The sequence below is a fragment of the Euphorbia lathyris genome, chromosome 1, assembly GCF_963576675.1.
Source record: "Euphorbia lathyris chromosome 1, ddEupLath1.1, whole genome shotgun sequence".
NCBI classification, from domain to species: Eukaryota; Viridiplantae; Streptophyta; class Magnoliopsida; order Malpighiales; family Euphorbiaceae; genus Euphorbia; species Euphorbia lathyris.
This window is the reverse complement of record NC_088910.1, coordinates 4,184,902-4,206,142: the sequence shown is the minus strand read 5'-3', so window position 1 is coordinate 4,206,142 and position 21,241 is coordinate 4,184,902. Positions and strand designations below refer to the sequence as shown.

Here is a 21,241-nt window from a genome sequence, read left to right as displayed (position 1 = left end):
CTTGAGCAATTCTCGGTGAACGGAGCTTCAGAGGTGTCTTCAATGGAGGTTTGAAGGATATGGAGGAGGTGGAGAGGATTTCTCAAGAGGAAAAACTAAGAAAATTACAAAGATAAAAGATGTCTAAATTACATTGGAAAAACTCTATTTATAGGCGTGGCTTGGCCCTCTTTTTGACCTATTTTTGTGTCCTTGTTGGTGTAGGAAGTCGTGGGGTCCATCGTGGCTTCGTGGGGGCGGAATTGGTCTTTTTGACCAATTCCCGCAGGTCTGCTCGCCGAGCAGGGCGAGCTGCTCGGCGAGCAGGGCTACTCGCGACGAGCAGCGCCCTGCTCGCCCGAGCAGGCGCCTGGCGGCCTGCTCGCCCGAGTAGGCGCCTGGCGGCCTGCTCGGCGAGCAGGCATCCTGCTCGCCCGAGCAGGCCTCTGGCGGCCTGCTCGGCAAGTAGGCCTCCAGGGGCCTGCTCGGCGAGCAGGCATGGCCTACGGAGGCCCGCTCGTCGAGCGTTTTCGCCCGACATGCCCTTGATGCTTGCCGAATGCCGTCGATGCCCTTTTTCGCCCGTACAGAAACTCCAGATAACATTAGTCCAAAGGCTAAATTGATCCGTCAATCGCTTATTTTGAGCAAACGCTTCGTTTGGTGCGACTTTTGACGGACCAATTAGCTTCAAAAGATAATGGAATTATACTATGCATGCTATTTTGGTCGTAATTGCCTAGATTAGTCATAAAACGAGCCTAAACAACGAAAAATAAATAAAACGTTTCTAATTCCTAACTAACTCACACAAAAGTATTTAAATGCGAGAAATGCTCGCTTATTAACTAAATAATGCTAAAACCCGTCCAAAAACCGTACCCAAAGATAGGGGTTTTTGACCCCTATCAAACTCCAATGTCGTTTTGAATGCTTCCATGTTTTTTGTTCTCTGTAAACTTGTATCAATTCACACTTCATCTAATAAAGTTTATGCAATTCAACATATTTTTAAGTTGTACTTTGGTAAATGATCTGAAGTAAGTTCTGGTGTTTTCATTAAAACGTAGTTAAATTCAAAATCTTTACAAGGAAACTTTGTTGAACACCTAGGTAAATTCATTTTTACGGACGATATGATCATTAGGTCGGCTTATCGGAAATAAGTATAAATTTGGTCAAGGTAGAAATCCGCTCAGAACCAGGGGGATTCCCTACGGTTCAAAGCCTTTTAATTGAAGGAGTTTACGTTTATTACACATTTATAATTTTTACAAAGTTTAAAGTTGTTTTCTTTGCTTAATGCAAACGAGTACAATTATTCTCTTGGTCTAAACACTAAATGTTTCTGTTTTGTAATTCAAACTCAAAACAGAATTGATTTCTAACATTCTACATATATTCTACTCTAATTCTTATTAATTCAATCTCAAAACCAAATTCAATTAACGATTATCTATTAAATAAACCTTAAATCGTATTTAAGCTAAATCAAAATAAGTTTTTGTGAAAAAACGTTCCCTGTGGGATCGATATCTTTTTATTACTACAGGCGAAACCGTGCACTTGCGGAAATCGCTCAATAAGTTTTTGGCGCCGTTGCAGGGGAACGCCAATTTTTTTTATAAAAATTTAGATTTTTCGTGTTTTATTTCGAATCTAGGTTTATAAATACTTATTTTAACTTTTATATTTTATTTATTTTAATTTACTAACATATTTATTTTTGAAATTATGTTTTGAAGGTAGTTTTGGTTCGTGCAAAAATTTCAAGTTCATGCACAATTCTCGAAGTTCGGGCATTCCACCAAACCTATTAGATCCAGAAATTGAAAAGATAGTTAAAAAGAAAAATAAAAACAAGAAACAAAAAGAAAACCCAAATTTCGAGCCAGAAAATAAGGCAGATCCACCAACACTCATGGATTACGCTAGGCCAGGAGTGGCCGGTGTAACCAATAGTATCGTTAGACCCAGAATAACCGCAAACTAATTTGAAATTAAACCAGCTTTGCTTAGTATGTTGCAAAACAATGTAACTTTTTATGGGCTACCTAACGAAAATCCTAACACCCATTTGACAAATTTCTTAGAAATTTGCGACACTTTCAAAATACCAGATGTGACTGTCGAAGCAATTAAACTTCGACTTTTTCCTTTCACTTTGAAGGATACAGTCAAAGATTGGTTAACTTATATGGCAGGCGCAACATTTGCGACTTGGAACCAATTAGCCCAAGCGTTTTTATCAAAATATTTCCCTTTAGCAAAAACTGCAAGAGTTATAAAAGAGTTAACATCTTTTTCTCAAAATGATAATGAAACTCTTTATGAGGCTTGAGAATGTTTTAAAGAACTTCAATGTTTATGCCCACACCACCAATTACCCGATGCACTTTTAATGCAAACTTTTTATAATGGGATAAATCCTACAACTAGTGGTTCATTAGATGTTATGTCGGTGATAAGTCTCCAATTCAACGTTCAAATGTCCACTTTAGTGCTAGGTTATTTAATTAATTTGGTGTTATTTTGGGTATTATTGCTTGTTTTGGTTTGATTTGCCTCCACAGGACTCAAATGATTAAAAGGAGCAGAATTGGACTTAATTGAAGAAACTTTGGACCAGAAAGGAATTTGGTGCTGAATTAAAGGAGCTGAAGCGAAAATGGAGTTAGTCTTGCCCAAGACTAAGGACCTCCGAATCTGTTGATGTTCAAATTGACCAGGACCTTTTCCAACTCGAAAAAGAAGGCAGAAAATCATGGATTTGAAATTTGTAAAAGAGGTTGCTGATTTAGATAGATATTATTTGGTTACCTAACTTTTAGGATGGGGTTTTCTCTATAAATAGATGCAGAACAAAACTTCTTCTGTTAGGTTTTTTCTCTTTTTGGGTTCTTAGTTAGCTTTATTTATTTTTATCTTTAATGGTTATCATAGTCGAATTCATGACTATGTGTAGCTAAACACTTTATCGATTAAGGGATTAATCAAAGGCTAGCATTATTTCCAATTGTGAGATTGTTGTTCTTAATTTCAGTAATCTAATTTTATATGATCTGTTTGCATATTTATCGATCTATGAAATCAGACCTTCAATGAAAGTTTAGGTTACAGTTCGGCCGGGCTTCGACTTTTTCATTCATTGAAACAACGTTAGGCTATAGGATTTGTAATCATCTGAAATCCTAACTATGTTCAAGCGCATAAACATGTGATTTGGTTTAAATCGGAATCGCTAAGAATTCGGTTAACTTAGATTGGGTCCTTCTAATCCCTAATGCTTTCGACAGATTAAATTCTAAGCGCTAAGCTAGAACTGTCTGGCCGAATAGGGGCTTATCTTTAGGTGCTCTAGGATTTGCTTTACAATTAAGGAAGGATTAGGTCGGGAATGAATAAGGAACGACTATAACCAATCCAGATCATGTCAATTATGATATCATCTCACTTTCAATGATCAATAAGGAAATAATTGTTCAGCCTGCGAATTTCCCTTGATCGAAATTCCATCATATAAGAATCACCAATTTAATTTCATTTCAATTTTGCAAATTTATTTATTCATTAATCAACAATTCAATCCCCCATATTTACTTTTTGTTAATTGCTTGGTTATATTTGTAATTAGATCAGTATTAATCCTTTGGGTACGACCTTTACTTGCTCTTTTACAATCTGTTTTCGGCTAAGTGAAGTTATAATTATCTTTGGTGGATTCGACACCCATCAGTCGGGATGGCTATTTATGAAGAAGACATCCGCCCAAACAAGAGAACTTTTAGAGGAAATGGCAATCAACAGTAGTATGTGGCCCGCAGAACGTGGACACATACCAGTGGCGAAACCATCATCCTCGACAACATCATCCGTTAAAGGTATAGTGAATCTCGATCCAGTCTCGATGCTACAAGCCCAATTTTCTGCCTTATCGCACAAAATTGATAGGTTTATGGCACCGTGCGATACCAATGGTAATCCAATCCCAACGGATGTGGATTACGAAGGTATGAGTGAGATTGAATAGGTAAATTTTGTCCAAGGGCAAAACCAAACTAATAATCATTATTCTAGTACTTATAATTATGGATGGAGGAATCATCCTAACTTTAACTTGAAAGATAATAATAATAATAATGCAAATGCTAATCAAAATCGTCCCAATAATTATCAAAATCAATCTAGAGATACGATTAGCACTTTATCTTCTAAAATCGACAAATTTATAGACGCTATCGGTGGAAAAGTAAGTAGCCATGATGATGGTTTTAAACGTATCGAGAATAAATTCGATCAACTTATTAAAAATCAATCGCCTAGCATCCATAATTTGGAGGTTCAAATAGGACAAATTGCTAAATCAATTCCATCCCGAAAAGAGGGAAGTCTTTCCAGCCATACGGAAGAAAATCCGAAAGAGCATGTAAAGGCTATCACTCTTCGATCAGGGAAAAATTACTTAGGTCCGGAAATGCCCGGAGATTCTACTTTACAGGGAACTGATTTACCAACAAAATCCCAAGAAGATACATTAAATGCAAAAAGTTCACGTATTGATTCAAGTACAAAAACTTTTGTACCCAAACCACCTTTTCCACACAAAGTCCGAAATAAGGACTATGACAAACAACTTTTAACATTTTTGGACAAACTTAAAAATTTGCATATTAATTTGACGTTTATGGATGCGATAACGCAAATTTCTAACTATGGTAAGTTCTTAAAAGATTTGATTTCAAAGAAGATCAGTTGGGAAGGAATTTCGTCCATATCATTAATAGAGGACTCTAGTTCAATAGTATCGAGTAATTTGCCCACTAAACTCAAAGATCCCAGATGTTTTACCATCCCGTGTAAGTTGGGAGACATTGAATTCCTAAGTTGTCTTTGTGATTTAGGAGCAAGCATTAACTTAATGTCGTTGTCTATTTTTAACAAATTAGGTTTAGAAGAAGATATCAAGCATACCAATATGGTTTTGCAATTAGCGGATCAAACCACTAAGAAACCATATGGTATAATTGAGGACGTTTTAGTTAAAGTTGATAAGTTTATTTTTTCTACCGATTTTGTTATACTAGACTTTGACGTTAATTGTCCACTAATTTTTGGTAGACAGTTTATGAACACGGGACGTGCATTAGTCGATGTATCAGAAGAGAAAGTAGTTTCAAGAATAGGTGAAGATAAGATCGAGTTTAATATGAACAAAGCGATGAAATATCCTATGGAGGAATTCACTTGTATGAAACTTGACTTGGTTGAAGAATGTGTCAATGACATTGTTCAAAGAGAAGATATAATAGAACATATAGTGGGAGAAGAATTAGAAGATAAGGACCCTGAGCCTTTGATTCGAGAAGATGGACCAGTTCCGCCTTCAATTGTAGTACCCCCTAAGTTAGAACTTAAAGAGTTACCAAACCATTTAAGGTACGCTTTCCTAGGCGAAAGTGATACTCTTCCTATAATTATCTCTAACAAGTTGACTAAAGATCAAGAAGAGAAATTGAAAGAAGTTGTTAAGAATAGGATAGGAAGTATGGGATGGCAAATTTTAGACTTAAAAGGAATTAATCCTAGTATTGTAATGCACATAATTCACTTAGAAGAAGATAAGCCACCTAAAGCGGATAGGCAAGGACGCTTAAATCCGAACATGAAAGAAGTAGTAAAAAATGAGATTACTAAGCTTTTAGACAATGGAATCATTTATCCTATCTCGGATAGTGAATGGATTAGTCCAATCCATTGTGTACCTAAAAAGGGAGGCATAACTGTAGTAAGGAATGACGAAGGTGAATTAATACCTACGTGAACCACCACTGGTTGGAGGGTTTGTATAGATTATAGGAACCTAAACAAAGCAACCAGGAAAGATCATTTTCCTCTACCTTTCATCGATCAAATGATCGAAAGGATAGCCAGTCATTCTTTTTATTGTTTTTTCGATGGTTATTCCGGATTCTTTCAAATATATATTTACCCGAACGACCAAGATAAAACAACCTTCACATGTCCTTATGGAACCTTTGCATATAGGAACCGGGGGTAAATTACATACGTAGTGTACAACCTTTACCCCAAATCACACTTTGGTGTACAACCAAAATTTTGTCACACTAAACCATACGAGCTTCATGTGACCTCCCACTAAAGTGTACAGCCGATTTTTGTGACCGGTCAACGCTGGTCAACGTTGCCACATCATCAATTTGACTATTCTAAAAGTAAAAAATTAATATACCTATTATGAAATTACTAAAATGTCCTCATTCCTTCCTCTCTCACTCTTTTCCTTTCTCTCCCTCACTCCTCACTCCTCACTCCTCTCTCCTTCAACTCCTCTCTCTACCATTTCTCTCTCACTCCTCTCTCCTTTCTGTAACCATTTCTTCTACAACAAATTTCAAATTTCAAATTCTCAATACACAACATAGAGCACTAACATACTCTAGCATAAAATTGGACCTATTTGGAAATCAGAGAAAACAACATGAATTAATGCATAAATCCAACAAACAGTATTTTAGAGAGAATATGAATTATCTACCCTATTTGTTTGCATCTCCTATCCAATTAAGAAAAACAAGAATTAACCCATGCATTCAATCATTTTCCTTCGAGGTCACGAAACAAAATCAACCACAAAACATAACAGCACATTGTTTTCTCGAGAAACAACCAGAAAATGGAGACGAGAAGAGGGGGGAGAGGGAGAGAGAGAGAGCACCCGTTGAAGTTTTTTTCGATTTTAAGAGTGAGAGCATTGAGATAAGTTGATCTAGGAGATGTTGAAGAAGATTGTTCTTTCTCGATTTGATTTAATGCACAATCCGATTCGATTCTTGAAGTTCACAGAAATTACAGCATTTCTCCAACCCTAGAGATCGATCGAAGCTGAAAGCTCTAATTAGCTGCTTAGTTGTTTGGTTGAATGGAAAGAGAGCAATAGAATTGAATCAAATGGAGAAATTATGACAGTTTTTGTGTTGTGTTTTGGATGATTCAGCCTGGAAACGAAAAGCAGAAAGAAATATAATTCAAGTCTTTTTTTTTGGTAGTATGTAATTCAATTCTTGAAAGTAACTATATTTCTTTTTTCCTTTCAATATATTTTATATATTTAATAAGTTGAAAAAAAAGTCAAGAAAGGGGATGCTGATTGAGTACTAACGTGGCATTTCAAAAGAAAGCGACAAAGAGAGGGAGAGAGGGGAAGTGGCGCTGCGTTGCGTTTGAGTGGGCATTGGGCAAGTTTCGGTTTTGGCAGTCTGATCAATATCGACTTTGATTGTAGAAGAAATGGTTACATGGAAGGAGATAGGAGTGAGAGAGAGAAAGGAAAAGAGTGAAAGAGGAAGGAGATGTGGGTATTTTAGTAATTTCACAATAGGTATGTCAATTTTTGACTTTTAGAATAGTCAAATTGATGATGTGGCAACATTAACCAGCGTTGATCGGTCACAAAAACCGGCTGTACACTTTAGTGGGAGGTCACCTGAAGCTCGTACGGTTTAGTGTGACAAAATTTTGGTTCTGCACCAAAGTGTGATTTGGGGTAAAGGTTGTACACCACGTATGTAATTTACCCTAGGAACCGGCAACATTTCAATGTTGTATGACTGCAATTTTTAAAGATTTCATTGAAGATATCATGGAAGTTTTTATGGATGATTTTTCAGTTTATGGAGATTCTTTTGATGCATGTTTAGAAAACCTAGATAAAGTGTTGCCTAGATGTGAAGAAACGAATTTAGTTTTAAATTGGGAAAAATGTCATTTCATGGTAGACGAAGGAATTGTTTTAGGACATAAAATACCTGAAAAAGGATTAGAAGTGGATAGAGCAAAAACTTCAGTGATAGAAAAATTACCCCCTCCAACTACTATTAAGGGAGTAAGGTCATTTTTAGGATATGCAGGTTTTTACAGAAGATTTATAAAAAACTTTTCTATGATTTCCAAACTACTTACTAATTTGCTTATGAAGGATTCAACTTTTGATTTTAATGAAGATTGTGTTAAAGCTTTCGAGACATTGAAAACCGCCTTAGTCAGTGCACCCATAATTGCTAAACCCGATTGGGATTTACATTTTGAAATTATGTGCGATGCAAGTGATTTAGCCGTATGATGTGTATTAGGTCAAAGGAAGGATAAGAAACTTCATGTCATCTATTATGCAAGTCACACATTGTTCGGTGCACAGTTGAATTACACCACAATCGAAAAAGAAATCCTAGCGGTAGTTTTTGCATGTGATAAGTTTAGGTCATATCTGTTAGGATCTAAAGTTATTATATATACCGACCACGCAGCTTTAAGGTATCTATTCGCTAAGAAAGATGCAAAACCGTGTCTTATTAGATGGGTTTTGTTATTGCAAGAATTTGATATAGAAATTAAAGATAAAAAGGGAGTAGAAAACCTTGTCACCGATCATCTATCAAGACTTGAAGATGAAAATGGTCTTATCGGTGAAACTGTCGGCATACGAGATGATTTCCCCGATGAATATCTCAATCAAATAAAAAGTGTCATTTCACCGTGGTATGCGGATATAGCTAATTATCTCGCAGCTCATATTGTTCCAGAAGGGTTGAGTTTCCAACAAAAGAAGAAATTCTTTTTTGATCTTAAAATGTATTTTTGGGAGGATCCCTTCTTGTTCAAAACATGTGGTGATGGTATAATTAGGAGATGCGTTAGTGAAGATGAATATGAGTCTATAATGTCAGAATGTCATTCAAGCTCTTATGGAGGGCATAATGGCGTAAGTAAAACAGTAGCTATGATATTAGAATGCGGATTCTTTTGGCCTACGTTATTTAAAGACGTACGTTCGTTTGTTATTCGGTGTGACAAATGTCAAAGAACCGGAAATTTAGAAAGGAAAGATGAGATGCCTCTCACGAACATGTTGGAAGTTGAAGTCTTCGACGTGTGGGGGATCGATTTCATGGGTCCTTTCCCCCCTTCTTTTGGTAAAACTTATATATTAGTAGTTGTAGATTATGTTTCAAAGTGGGTTGAAGCAATTGCAACCCCGACGAATGATTCTAAGGTTGTTGTTAAGTTTCTTGATGACATATTTTGTAGATTTGGAGTCCCTAGAGTTATGATAAGTGATGGAGGTACCCATTTCATAAATCGAAGTTTTGAATCGCTTATGAGAAAGTATGGAGTACACCACCACGTATCTACGCCATACCATCCTCAATCGAATGGTCAGGCGGAGATATCTAATAGAGAACTCAAATGGATATTAGAGAAAACAGTTTCGTCTTCAAGAAAAGACTGGGCACGTAAACTTAACAATGCGTTATGGGCATACCGTACTGCATTTAAAACACCTGTAGGAATGACACCGTACCGACTTGTGTATGGAAAAGCTTGTCATTTACCAGTAGAATTAGAACATAAAGCTTATTGGGCTATTAGAACATTTAATTATGATTTGCAAAAAGCAGGAAAGAAGCGTTTGTTCAACTTAAATGAGTTGGATGAATTACGCCATTTATCTTACGAGAATACAAAGATATATAAAGAGAAAGTGAAAAAATGGCACGATGCCAAAATTAAAGTCAAAAGCTTTAATATTGGAGATAAAGTGTTGCTGTTTAATTCTCGACTCAAATTATTTCCAGGTAAGCTTAAGTCTAGATGGTCAGGACCATTTTTAGTCGTTAAAACTTCCGACTATGGATCCTTAGAACTAGAAGGAACTAATGGAGTTTGTTTTAAAGTTAACGGTAATAGATGCAAAATTTATTATGAGAACGCTCTAATTCAGGGAATTAAGTTTGTGGACGAATTTTATGAAGATTAATTCATTAATTTTCATACATTTTCTTGTTTAACTTTTATTTGGTTTTAAGTTTAGCTTTTATTTTTATTTTTATTTTAATTTATTTATTTTTACAAATTTTTATTTTTATGATTTTTAGTTTTTAGGTTAGTGTATCAAGTTTAAAATCAATACAAATTTATTTAAGTCATGTTTTTAATCAATTTTCAGGAAATTAATGTGTATTTATGAAATTTCAGGAATCTCAGTTGAGATTCCAGGGATTCAATTATTCAAGGAAAGGGAAGCGAATTTTCTGAACTTACCGAGACTATTTAAATCTCGGTCGAGATCAGCAGAATAGGGTTTCGACGCATGATTCCCAAGGGGAATCAGCGTATCGCGACCGAGATTCTCCAATCTCGGTCGCGACACGGGTCTTTTTCTGACCTGTAGCCTTATTTCTCCTTTAGTTCATGCACCTTTGCTGTACATTTCGAAAAATCAAGTTTTTTCATGTTCAAATGGTGTGAATTTACACATTTTTAATCACTACAAGAAAATTGCTTTTTGGCAACAAGTTTTCGCAACAACCAAAAAAGTTGTTGGTAAAAAATAACTTTAGCAACGAATATTTTTGGCTTGTTGTCAAAGATTGTTGCTATAAACTTCTCACATTTACCCTTTAAAATTAGAGTGGATGGAAAAAGGCAACAATTTTGACAACCATAGCTTCGTTGCTGTAAATGAAAAAATTTACAGCAATGATTACATGTCGTTGCTGTAATTGACATTATTTATAGCAATGACTGCGTGTTGTTACTGTAAATGAAAGCATTTACATCAACGACTGCCTGTTGTTGCTGTAAACAAAAGCATTTACAGCAACGAGCACATGTTGTTGCGATAAAAGTAAATATTTTGACAACAAAAGAGGTTGTTGCAAAAGAAAATTATTAGACTAACTTTTGTTTAATATTTTATCACAAAATATATAAATATAAAATATTTTATAATATAAATTAATAATTTAAAATGTTTTTCATTTTATATTTCGATAAATATTAAAAAACCTATTTACTTTGATTTTTCTAATATTAATAAATTTTAACTAATATTTAAAATTAAATATATATAGAATTAATTTTAAAAATTAACAATTACATAATTTAAATAAATTTCATAGTACATAATATATTAATTAATTTATATATATTATAAATATTAGTAATAAAAATTAGTTTGTGAAAAAACTAAATTTTAGTCTTGTGAAATAATAAGTTTTGGCAACAATAAAGTTGTTGCAGAAAATTACTATTTTTCACAACAATAGTTTTGGTGTAAAAAATTATAATTTTTTACAACAACAATGTGGTTGTTGCAAAAACCAAGTAATTTTTTTATTTCACTCCAAATGTTTAGAGAAAAAACGATCCCCTCAGACAAAAATAATATTATTTATTATAAAATTAAACATTCAAAATATTTTTACTATTATATTTTGTAATTTTAATTTTAATTGGCTACAAAATAAGTTATTGCCAAAGAAAATTATTATATTAATTACAAAAATCAAAATACATTTTAATCATATAAATAATTAATTATTAGACTAAATTTTATTGAATTATTTATTACGAATAATATAATTGTAAATATATATTATTTTTATAATAAAGATTAAATTAAATATTTAAAATATATAAAATATTTTATTTTATATTTTAATAAATATTATAGATAAATATTCTTTATTTTATTTTTAATACTAATAGATTTTATTTAGTATTTGAATTTACACGAATTAAATTTTTAATTTTTTAATAAAATGTATAATTGAAATTCAAATGCAATATATAAAAACATATTATATATATTAACAATAATAAATTAATTACCATTAATTTAAAAAGAGTTAGTGAGTTGTTTACCTATTTATTCTGTTAATAAAATCCAAACCGTTGATCTATCCAAATCCAACGGTTGTGATTAAAAACCTAGGCTAGTGTAACTTGTTCTCTCTCTCTCCTCTCAATTTCACTGTGCCTCTCCCTAGAACGACGTCGATCCGTTTCTCCATTTCTCTTGCCGTCAACGGCGATCTGTACTCTCGCAACGACGATAACTATATCTTCCAATGTTCACATTCTCTTATCGTCCCCTCTAACTCTCCGGAGGGGCTGCCTATGGGTTCTATTTTGTAAGCTCCTTCTCCATAAAGAAAAAATGTTAGCAGCACAGAAACAAGTTGAGAAGAAATGGTGTCTAGCTTTAATGAAGAGAAGGAAGAAGACAACAAGGGAGATGATGACTACTCCATTTTTAGTGTCTGAAGCTTACTTTGTCATGGTGGGCATGTGAATGGTGCCTGGTTTTGTTGTGCTTCAAATCAGGTAATAAAGCCAAACGAAAATCCAATTCATAATTTCATTAGAACTTTACAAATTTTGTTCTTATGAACTTCTAATTTTGTGTAATTTCAAATTGCTCAGGTTCTATTGACTTTGCCCTGATGGGGCTATAATTTAACATATAATCTTGTTTCTATTTTCTGTTTTAGCAAACTTATCACACAATTATCGTACGACAGATAACCAATCCATTATAATTCTTGACATCCATTTGCACACCTTTCACTTTAAGCTTATCTTGACTTGAGGAAGTTCTATTTATGTCGATGTGTGGAGAAGAGGGATATAGTATATGGTGTTAGATGGAGTGCTTTTCCTTGGAGTGTAACTCATAAAATCACTTCTAAGGTTACTTATCTTATGCTATTAGGGGTGAGCATCGATTCCATATAGGTTTCAGCTGTTAAAACAGGAATCCCTGAAGCATCATGGAACAAGCCTTTTTTCCTATTTATATGTTTCAAATATAATTGGGTAAATTCCTAACTCAGTTTACAGATTCCAGTAAAATGGAACCTCAACAGAATCTCATGGAGTTCAATTTACATAATTATGGTGTATTTAAACTCTTTCTTTTTCATAATGTGAACTCTTGTATTATTTGCAATATAGAGATCCCTTCAATCCAAATAAATTAATAAAATATTTGGAAAATAAAATATTTTATAAAATTTACTTTGGTAACATGAAAGTTGTTACTATTAATATCAAAATTTATAGCAACGACGGGTATTGTTGCGGAATAGGAAAAATATATAGCAACGACGGGTGTTGTTGCGAAACGTCAAAATAAACAGCAACGTCGGATGTTGTTGCAAAAGACCAACATATTTAGCAAGGCTGAATATTGTGGGAAAAGAAAACTTTCAATCTCTCACATACGGTCAATATTTGGCAACGACAAAGCTTTCGCAACAAGCGGGTTGTTGCAAATATATATTTTCGGCAACAACAGTAAGTCGTTGCAGAAACCTTTGGTAACGGAATGTATCACAATGACCAATAGTCGTTGCAAAAGATGACATGTTGTTGCCAAAAATATTTTTTGCAACGACTTTTTCCGTTACCAAAAATCAATTTTCTTGTAGTGAATTGCTTTGTCCTGGAATCATTATAAATAATTAGAGAAGATCAGAACTCTTTTACTTCCCATTTCTCTTCATCTCTATCAGACAATTCTGATATTCTTTTCAATTATTCAAACCTTTTCCAACAAGTTACAGACACTTTTTCCTTAGTCAACAAACATGACTACCAAGCATAAATTTTCAAAGAAGAATGTTGCTGCACGCAATAAGCGTCCTGATATGTCAGAACGCTAGGTGCACCATTTCCCATTTACAACCATGATGAAGGACGAAGATATTATCGATTCCGCTATGCAATTTTTGTCGGAATGCTATACATGGATGGGTTCTTAAATGATGAACTCGGAGTTAGCAACGATATGGATCGCTACTTGAGGAATTTAGGCTGGTCAAAGTTTGCCTACATGAAGTTTCCAATAATTGGAGACTGGATTCTAGAATTTCTATGTACAGTATGCTTCGTGAATAAGCGTCGAGTTCGTCTAAGTTTTCGCAAAGATGGCGAAACTTTCACCTTCGGTTATCGTGAATTACATGCCTGGTTTGGTTTTCCGCCATTGGATACAACAAATTACCACCCTATATGACATCCAGAGATATTTGGAGGATGTTAACTAGTTTCTGGCGTTTCAATTCGAGTCTCACCTACAACAAGTCCATCAACTCCAATTCTATGTTTTATTTGCATAAGTTCCTGTGTCACAGTTTGTTTGGACGAACTGGAAGCAGTGTTGTCAAAGACACGGACTTGTACGTATTAGGTGATATTTTCCAAGGCAACACCGTCAATTCTTCAAAAATATTGATGGAAGGTTTGGTTGCCTCTTCTCGATCCAAAGACAAGAAAATTGGATTTGGAAATATTATCTGTGGCATAATTCTCGAGGCAAAAGGAGCAAGTTCTGTTCCCTGGACTGATGCTGAACCCTTTCCAATAATGGATTATGAATTTTTGGAAAGTGAGGGCCTCATGAAGCGCATTTTTAGGGTTGGCCCACGATTTCTTTCTACGGAAGAAAGACAGATCTTTGTGCAAGCGAAGATTGATAGTTATCGGGCTATGAGAATCCCAATTCAAAGGGATGAAAATTTGGTTTAGATTGTTTTGTTTTGTTTAATTTAATAAGTTTGTATATTTTTGTATATAGGTTTTTTTTTTTAATTTTCCTTGTATATATGTTCTTGTCAATTTATGTAAATATATGTTCATGCAATAAAACTTTAATTTCATTTCATAATTTCATCTTTAGTTCTGGTTTATGTCTGTTTAAATTTATAAACTATTATCATTAAATCTGTATATATATATATTAAATGCTACCAAGGGCGGAGCCAGAGGGGGCGGGGAGGGTCAGCCGACCCTCCGGTCCCGCCAGAAAACCTTAGAGGTTTTCCATCCTGGCTCTGCCAAGGGCCTCCAGCCATGGCGGCAGCTGAAGAAGAAGAAGTTCTTCTTCTTCAGCGTTGAGATAGGAAGGGCAATTTCGCCCTTCCCATGTAATTTTATTTAAACCTAAAGGCACAAAACGACGTCGTTTTGTGCCTTTAGGTTAAAAAAAATTACATGGGAAGGGTGAAATTGCCTTTCCTATATTTAAGAAACAAGGCTTAAAAAGCCTTTGTGGTTTTCTTCTTCTCCCCTGCGAATTGCAGGAAGAGAAAGAAAAAGGTATAGAGTTTTGGGGAAAACTTCCCACATTACTCCATATTTATTTTTAAATTTCAATTATTCATTAATTCTTATCTCAGTCAACTTTCAATTTCAAATAAGTTTTGTATTTTTCATCCTTTATTTTATTTCTATTCTAGGTTTAGTTTTATAATTTCTAAATTAGAGATCTCTAAATTAGGGTTTTATTATTAGGTATTTTATTATTATTATGTTGTTTACTTAAAAAAAAATTAGTAATTACAATTGATTTAGGGTTTAATTTAGAAAATCTAATCTAGAAATTTCTAATTTAGGGATTTCGTTTAATTTAAGAAATCTAATTTAGGGATTTCTTATTGGATTTCTAGTTTAGAGTTTAATTTCGTTTATTTACAATTTATCTTCTATTGAAAGATCTTTCTCTGCAGATTATCCAGTGTTTGTTAGACATTAAATTCATTACTTTAAGTATACAAATACGTTTTACTCTCATTTTATGATATAATTTACCTATTATATTGTTCATTTTATTTTTATGAATATATTGTTGTGGTGTTTGTTTTGTCTTTACTTTCTTTTCCCTATAAGAAAAATATATTGAAGTAGCATTACATTTTTTTTATTCACGATCTAGCCCCTCCGATACTTTAGTCCTGGCTCCGCCACTGAATGGTACTAAGTTATCATCATTATTAACTATTGAACAAGATAATGAATATTCATTTTATATGATGCTTCTTAGTTTTGTTATGAATATAAATGTTTTTAGTTCATTTTTAATAAATTATCAAGGTTAATTCTTTAGTTGTTTTTGATTCATTTATGTTAACCATTGTTAAGCCCAAAATATACCTAAAATAACATCGATATTTACCTCAGTTTTGTATTAAAATTATGTTGATTACGTTCATTCAGAATACTTTTACGTCTATATTTGTTTCTATTGTGCAAGGTACTTAATTATTTGGTAAAATCCAAATATGAGCTAAAACGGAACAAAAACGAGAGGAAAATCATATTTACGAGCTAAAAACACGTGCAAGATCAGAAGACCGATACGTGCAAGATCCTGATAGAGGCATCTCTTCAACGGACACGTCTCTTCAAACATACCTCTTGGAATATTATAAATAGATAAAGAAGTTTCAGAATTAGCGTGGTGCAATGTTGATTATTTCAATGTTGTTATGTTGGTAGTTCTAGTTCATAAGTTTGGTTACACAAACTTGTTATAAAGTTACAAGTTTGTGTAAATAGTTTAAGACACAATATGTAGTTATTATTGTTGTCGTTTAGAGTTCATGTTTGGTTCGAAGATAAGTTACATTCTGGTAGTAGACGATCCATCTCTATTCCGAGATTCAACGAGAGGAACTAACGGCTGAAGCGCAAAAGGGTCTGACAAACCTATAGAGTTTGAAGGAAAGATTGACAACCCGGAACTCAAAGATTTCGTCAAAATGCTATCCATGTTTCTTCTTCTCTGTTAACTTGATTCGATTCATAATCAATTAATAATATATCTTTTCAATCAATACATTCTTCCTGTTGTTATTTTGATATTGTTCTGACAAAATGATTTTCAAAATGATAAATTGGTGTTTTTATTAAAACGTTTCATACAATCAAATTTACAAAGAAACTTTGTTGAACACTTGAAAGAATTAGTTTTTACGGATGATATGATCGTGATCGCGGCTTATCGGATATAAATACTAATTTGATTAAGGTAGAAATCTGCTCCGATCCAGAGAGATTTCTACGGTTCAAAACCTATTAATTGTGTTAATCGATAAATTGTTAAATCTTAATAATCTTATCAAAGTTATAAGTTGTTTTCTTGCTTTGTGTAAACAAGTCTCGAATTCTACTTTAACCTAAACTTAATCTCTACATGTTGTAATCTTAACTATAACCAAAATTAGGATTAGAAGCCAATTTAAACCAATTTAAACCATTTCAAACCATAAACGTTTTTCTATAAACTTTGAGAAGACGAATGTAATAAAGACAATAAATTCTAATCAAATTATCATACGTTCCCTGTGGGATCGATATTTTATTACTACAAGCGAAACCGTGCACTTGCGGAAATCGCTTAACAAGTTTTTGGCGCCGTTGCCGGGGAACGGTGTTGATATTTGATTTTTAATTATTGTTTTAATTTTATTCTGAATCTTGGTGTATAGATTTTTTATAAATTATGTATTTATTTATGTTATAGTTTTTATTTATTTGAGGATGGTCATTAGGACTAAATCCTTATTGTTATTTAACGTTTGCATTAAGATTGTTTGCAGAAAAAAAAAATCCAAGTTTTCTCAAAGATAAACTGGAGATTTGATTACCAATAAAATGCACAGAAGAAGTCTACAGAAAAGCAATTCAGCATGCAGATACCTCTTCCCAAACACCTTTACCTCTTTTCTATACACTTAACCCTTCACCAAAACATCATTTCTCTTTATAAAAATAAGTATTCAAATCCACATAAAACCAAAATAATTTCTTCTTTTATCATATCATTTCCTTAAACACCTACATTTATCTCTCTAAGAAATAACAGAATCATCACCAACTAGTTTGGCGCCGGTTGATCGCTATCTCTTCTCAGACAGATATACCAGAAAGTGGAATGAGGAATACAGTCATTGAAATTATCTTATCCGCAAGGAAGGAATTGTCTACTTTTACCATAGTTTCAACAGTTTCAGTTCATGCGCGTAGTTCATGTTTGTGCACAAAACTAGAAGTTCGGGCATTCAACTAGAATCAATAGATCCTTAAATTGAGAAAACGTAAAAAAAAACAACATTTTTTTTCCAGGTAAGTTAAAATGGACGGGACCATTATTTAAAACCGGTCCAAGTAATTGATTTTGTCCATGATTTTGATTCTCCTTGAGAATTCTTAGGGATTATCACATTGTTTTTAGTTTTTTTGTATTTTAATCTTTACATTTCATTTTAGTTTAATTTATATATTCATCTTTAGTTTAGCAATAATAGTTAGATTAGAAAAAAAAAAAATTGATCATTGAAAGATATTCAAAATATGTTATGTATCTTACATATTTGTAATTGATTAGGAAAATGTCTTTAGATTTTTAAAACATCTCAATTGAATAAAAATTGAGAGAAATTACATCAAACTTAAATTTCTGCTCATGTAGAGATTTTTAAAATCTCAACTGAGATTTTTGTTTTTTGAGTTTGATGAATTTCTGCTCATACTGAGATTTTGATAATCTCAACTGATATTTTTGAAAATCTCTATAGAGATTAAAGAGGACCAACACAAAGCATTCTTGCCAAGGGGCAAGACGTGTCATGATCTATATATTTAATTTCTAATTTTTGATTTTATTTATCACAATGCACATAAGACATCTTTTCCTTTTTCATTAGTCATGATTTTTGATTAACATATTTTTTAAACATTACATTTTTAATTCTCAAAATTTCTGAAATCCTTATTTGTTTTAATTCATCCGTTTTAAAAAAAAAATTCTTTTACAGTAATTTTGTGGATTCTTCACAAATATTTATGCCTACCATTCAAAGAAACAAGAAAATTGGATATGAGAATTTTATTCATTGTATCTTAGTGCAAGTTCCGTTCCTTGGAGCGAGAATGAACCATTCTCAGTCCTTGATCTCGAGTTCTTGGAGAACTAATGATTTGTCAAACATGAATATTAACTATTTCGAGTTTCTTGGTCCTTGGTTTCTTTCTTTTAAAGAGAGATGGTACACAATTCATATAAATAAACCGAGTACAAGAACGATGAATTTCCATTCATGAAGATAAAGATTAGATTTGTTTCGTTATTTTTAGCATGTTATTCTCTCTAAATATGTTTCTATGTTTTAGTTTGCATATTTTCAATTTTTGTGGTTGTGTATATATGTTTCATGTTAATGAAATTATTTATTTATAAACTCTTAGTTTAAGGAAAGCCTTTATGGCTAACCTTTAATTTAATTTTAGTTTTGTTTTTGAGTTTTTACAGGTTTAAATATTATTACCGGAACATTAGTGCAAGAACACATAATTTTTATAAGTTGAATATGTAAAAGATACAAGTTTTTGGCCTAATAGCAAACAATCCTTGTAGAGATTATCCATATCTCTACCGAAACAGCAAGCCAGAAACTTAAGCAGGATTTATTTCTCACTGAGAATCTCTGTCACGATCGAGATTTTGAAAATCTCATTTGAGATTCTTGATTTTCAGCAAAAAAAAAAATGCTTAAATCCTTCACTTTTTCCTATTCCACCTCTATTTAAAATACATTTTCTGCGTGACAACACAGGCCCATATTACCATGTCCTGCAAATAACTCAACAAATGGGGCTGCCAGAAATCGAACCCAGGACCACTTGGTCACACTGGCTCTGATACCATGTCATGGAACCGTTTTAGCTAAAAGCTCGAGCTGATAGTTAAAGGTCCACTTCATATTAATAGCTGACAAGGATGAGGACCCACGTGAAGACGTCGGGGACAGCATATATGAAGTTATGGGTTAGCCACGAGTTTTCGATCACGTAAACGGTTATTAGAGCAGTTCCCGTAACGAGCAAACAATAAAGTTTTTGGCACAAATAAATGCCAACAATAGACAAACGAACTTAAGCATCGATGAGGTAGATAAACACATCTATAATTTGAGGAAGGAACATAAATCCACTGGTCGTCGGTCATTATCATATTTCCACCGCCACGGAGTCGAGTCGATGCGGTCTCCATATTTTGAATTACAGATTCTCCTTCACATTCAGGTTTTCTCTTTCCTTATATTTTATGCTTGTTTTTTTCGTACTCGTTTATTTTGGTTCTTATAATTTTGTACTCTATCTTTTCTGATTTATCAATTTTTGCACAATGAGGACATTGTCCCATGTAAGTGTGGGAGGAGATAGTTCACTTATCTTATTTTGAGTACGAATGTTTGTCATATTATTTTTGCACACACATTTTTCCCTACGTAAAAATGTGTACATATTACATATGTTAAAAATTTATACATATACTATTAAGGTTATATAAACATGCTAGAAATAGTTAAATATTTCTACAAGGGCAACAATATTAAAAATCATTACATATCTCCGACACGATTTTATGAAGAAAATGTCTCGAGTAAATATATATAAGTAATAAATTCTTTATTTCGATTTTTCTTTTATATTATGCCAATGCATGATAATATAATTCTTATTTCTATTTTTCAATTAGGTTTATAGGCATTAATCAAACTAACACTTTTTGCTTAGTTTGATTCCGTCTTACTTTAAATAAATCAATTGAAGTTTTTAGGGAAACTTTAGCCATAATACATGTTGATTTAAGTCAATACAGGATGAATGTACTATTTTCTTTCCCATTTTAAAATTTTATTAAACCCATATTTAATTAAATATTCGTATTCTCAACTTTTGGCCACGATTGCGACTACCCATGTCATAGTCGAGGTATGAAAAGGAAGAAAAATAAATAAAAACGATACTTTTGGCCACGGTTGCGACCACCCTTATCACGATTGAGGTATGAAAGGAACGTTAAAATTAAAAGCAAAATAATGTGTCTAAGTTTAAAGTCACGGTTGCGTCCACCCATGGCATGGTCGGGACCTCTTAAACAAACACAAATAAATAAATGTATATAAAGTCACGGTCGAGACCACCCTTATCACGGGCGTGCTTAGCAAATAAGTTAACAAAAAACCTAAATTCATGTTTATATATTTTCATATAGATTTGGAAAAAGGAAATTTTGTGCTTATAAATGCCTTGAGACCGAAGATCAAAAACATACGTGCTTACACCCGTCCCGAATGATTCATTACAAAAATTGCTAGTTTGATGTTTTGCGTATAAATTTACCTTCAAGAAATTTATTTATTTTTGGTTTAACTAATTTAAAAAATGATATGTGGAAATATATTCTATTTTCAAAGATCGCTTGAAAGGATAAATTTAAATGATAATTTTGCTCGGGACTAGCAAAAGCTTAAGTGTGGGAGTCTGTTAAGCCCAAAATATACCTAAAATAACATCGATATTTACCTCAGTTTTGTAATAAAATTATGTTGATTACGTTCATTCAGAATACTTTTACGTCTATATTTGTTTCTATTGTGCAAGGTACTTAATTATTTGGTAAAATCCAAATAGGAGCTAAAACGGAGCAAAAACGAGAGGAAAATCATATTTACGAGCTAAAAACACGTGCAAGATCAGAAGACCGATACGAGGAGTTGGGAAGCAGTCGGGAGCGGGAGCATAAGTCCCTGTCGCGACCGAGATTCCCAAT

The 21,241-nt window shown here is 33.2% G+C and overlaps 1 non-coding gene across 1 annotated transcript; it reads right to left on the bottom strand.

Annotated features, from left to right (window-relative positions):
• Positions 1-2,257: 2,257 nt before the first annotated feature.
• On the bottom strand, positions 2,258-2,364 carry LOC136216025 (small nucleolar RNA R71). The gene has a single exon (XR_010683022.1). It is a non-coding gene; the product is annotated as a small nucleolar RNA R71 (small nucleolar RNA).
• Between the last annotated feature and the right edge of the window lie 18,877 nt (positions 2,365-21,241).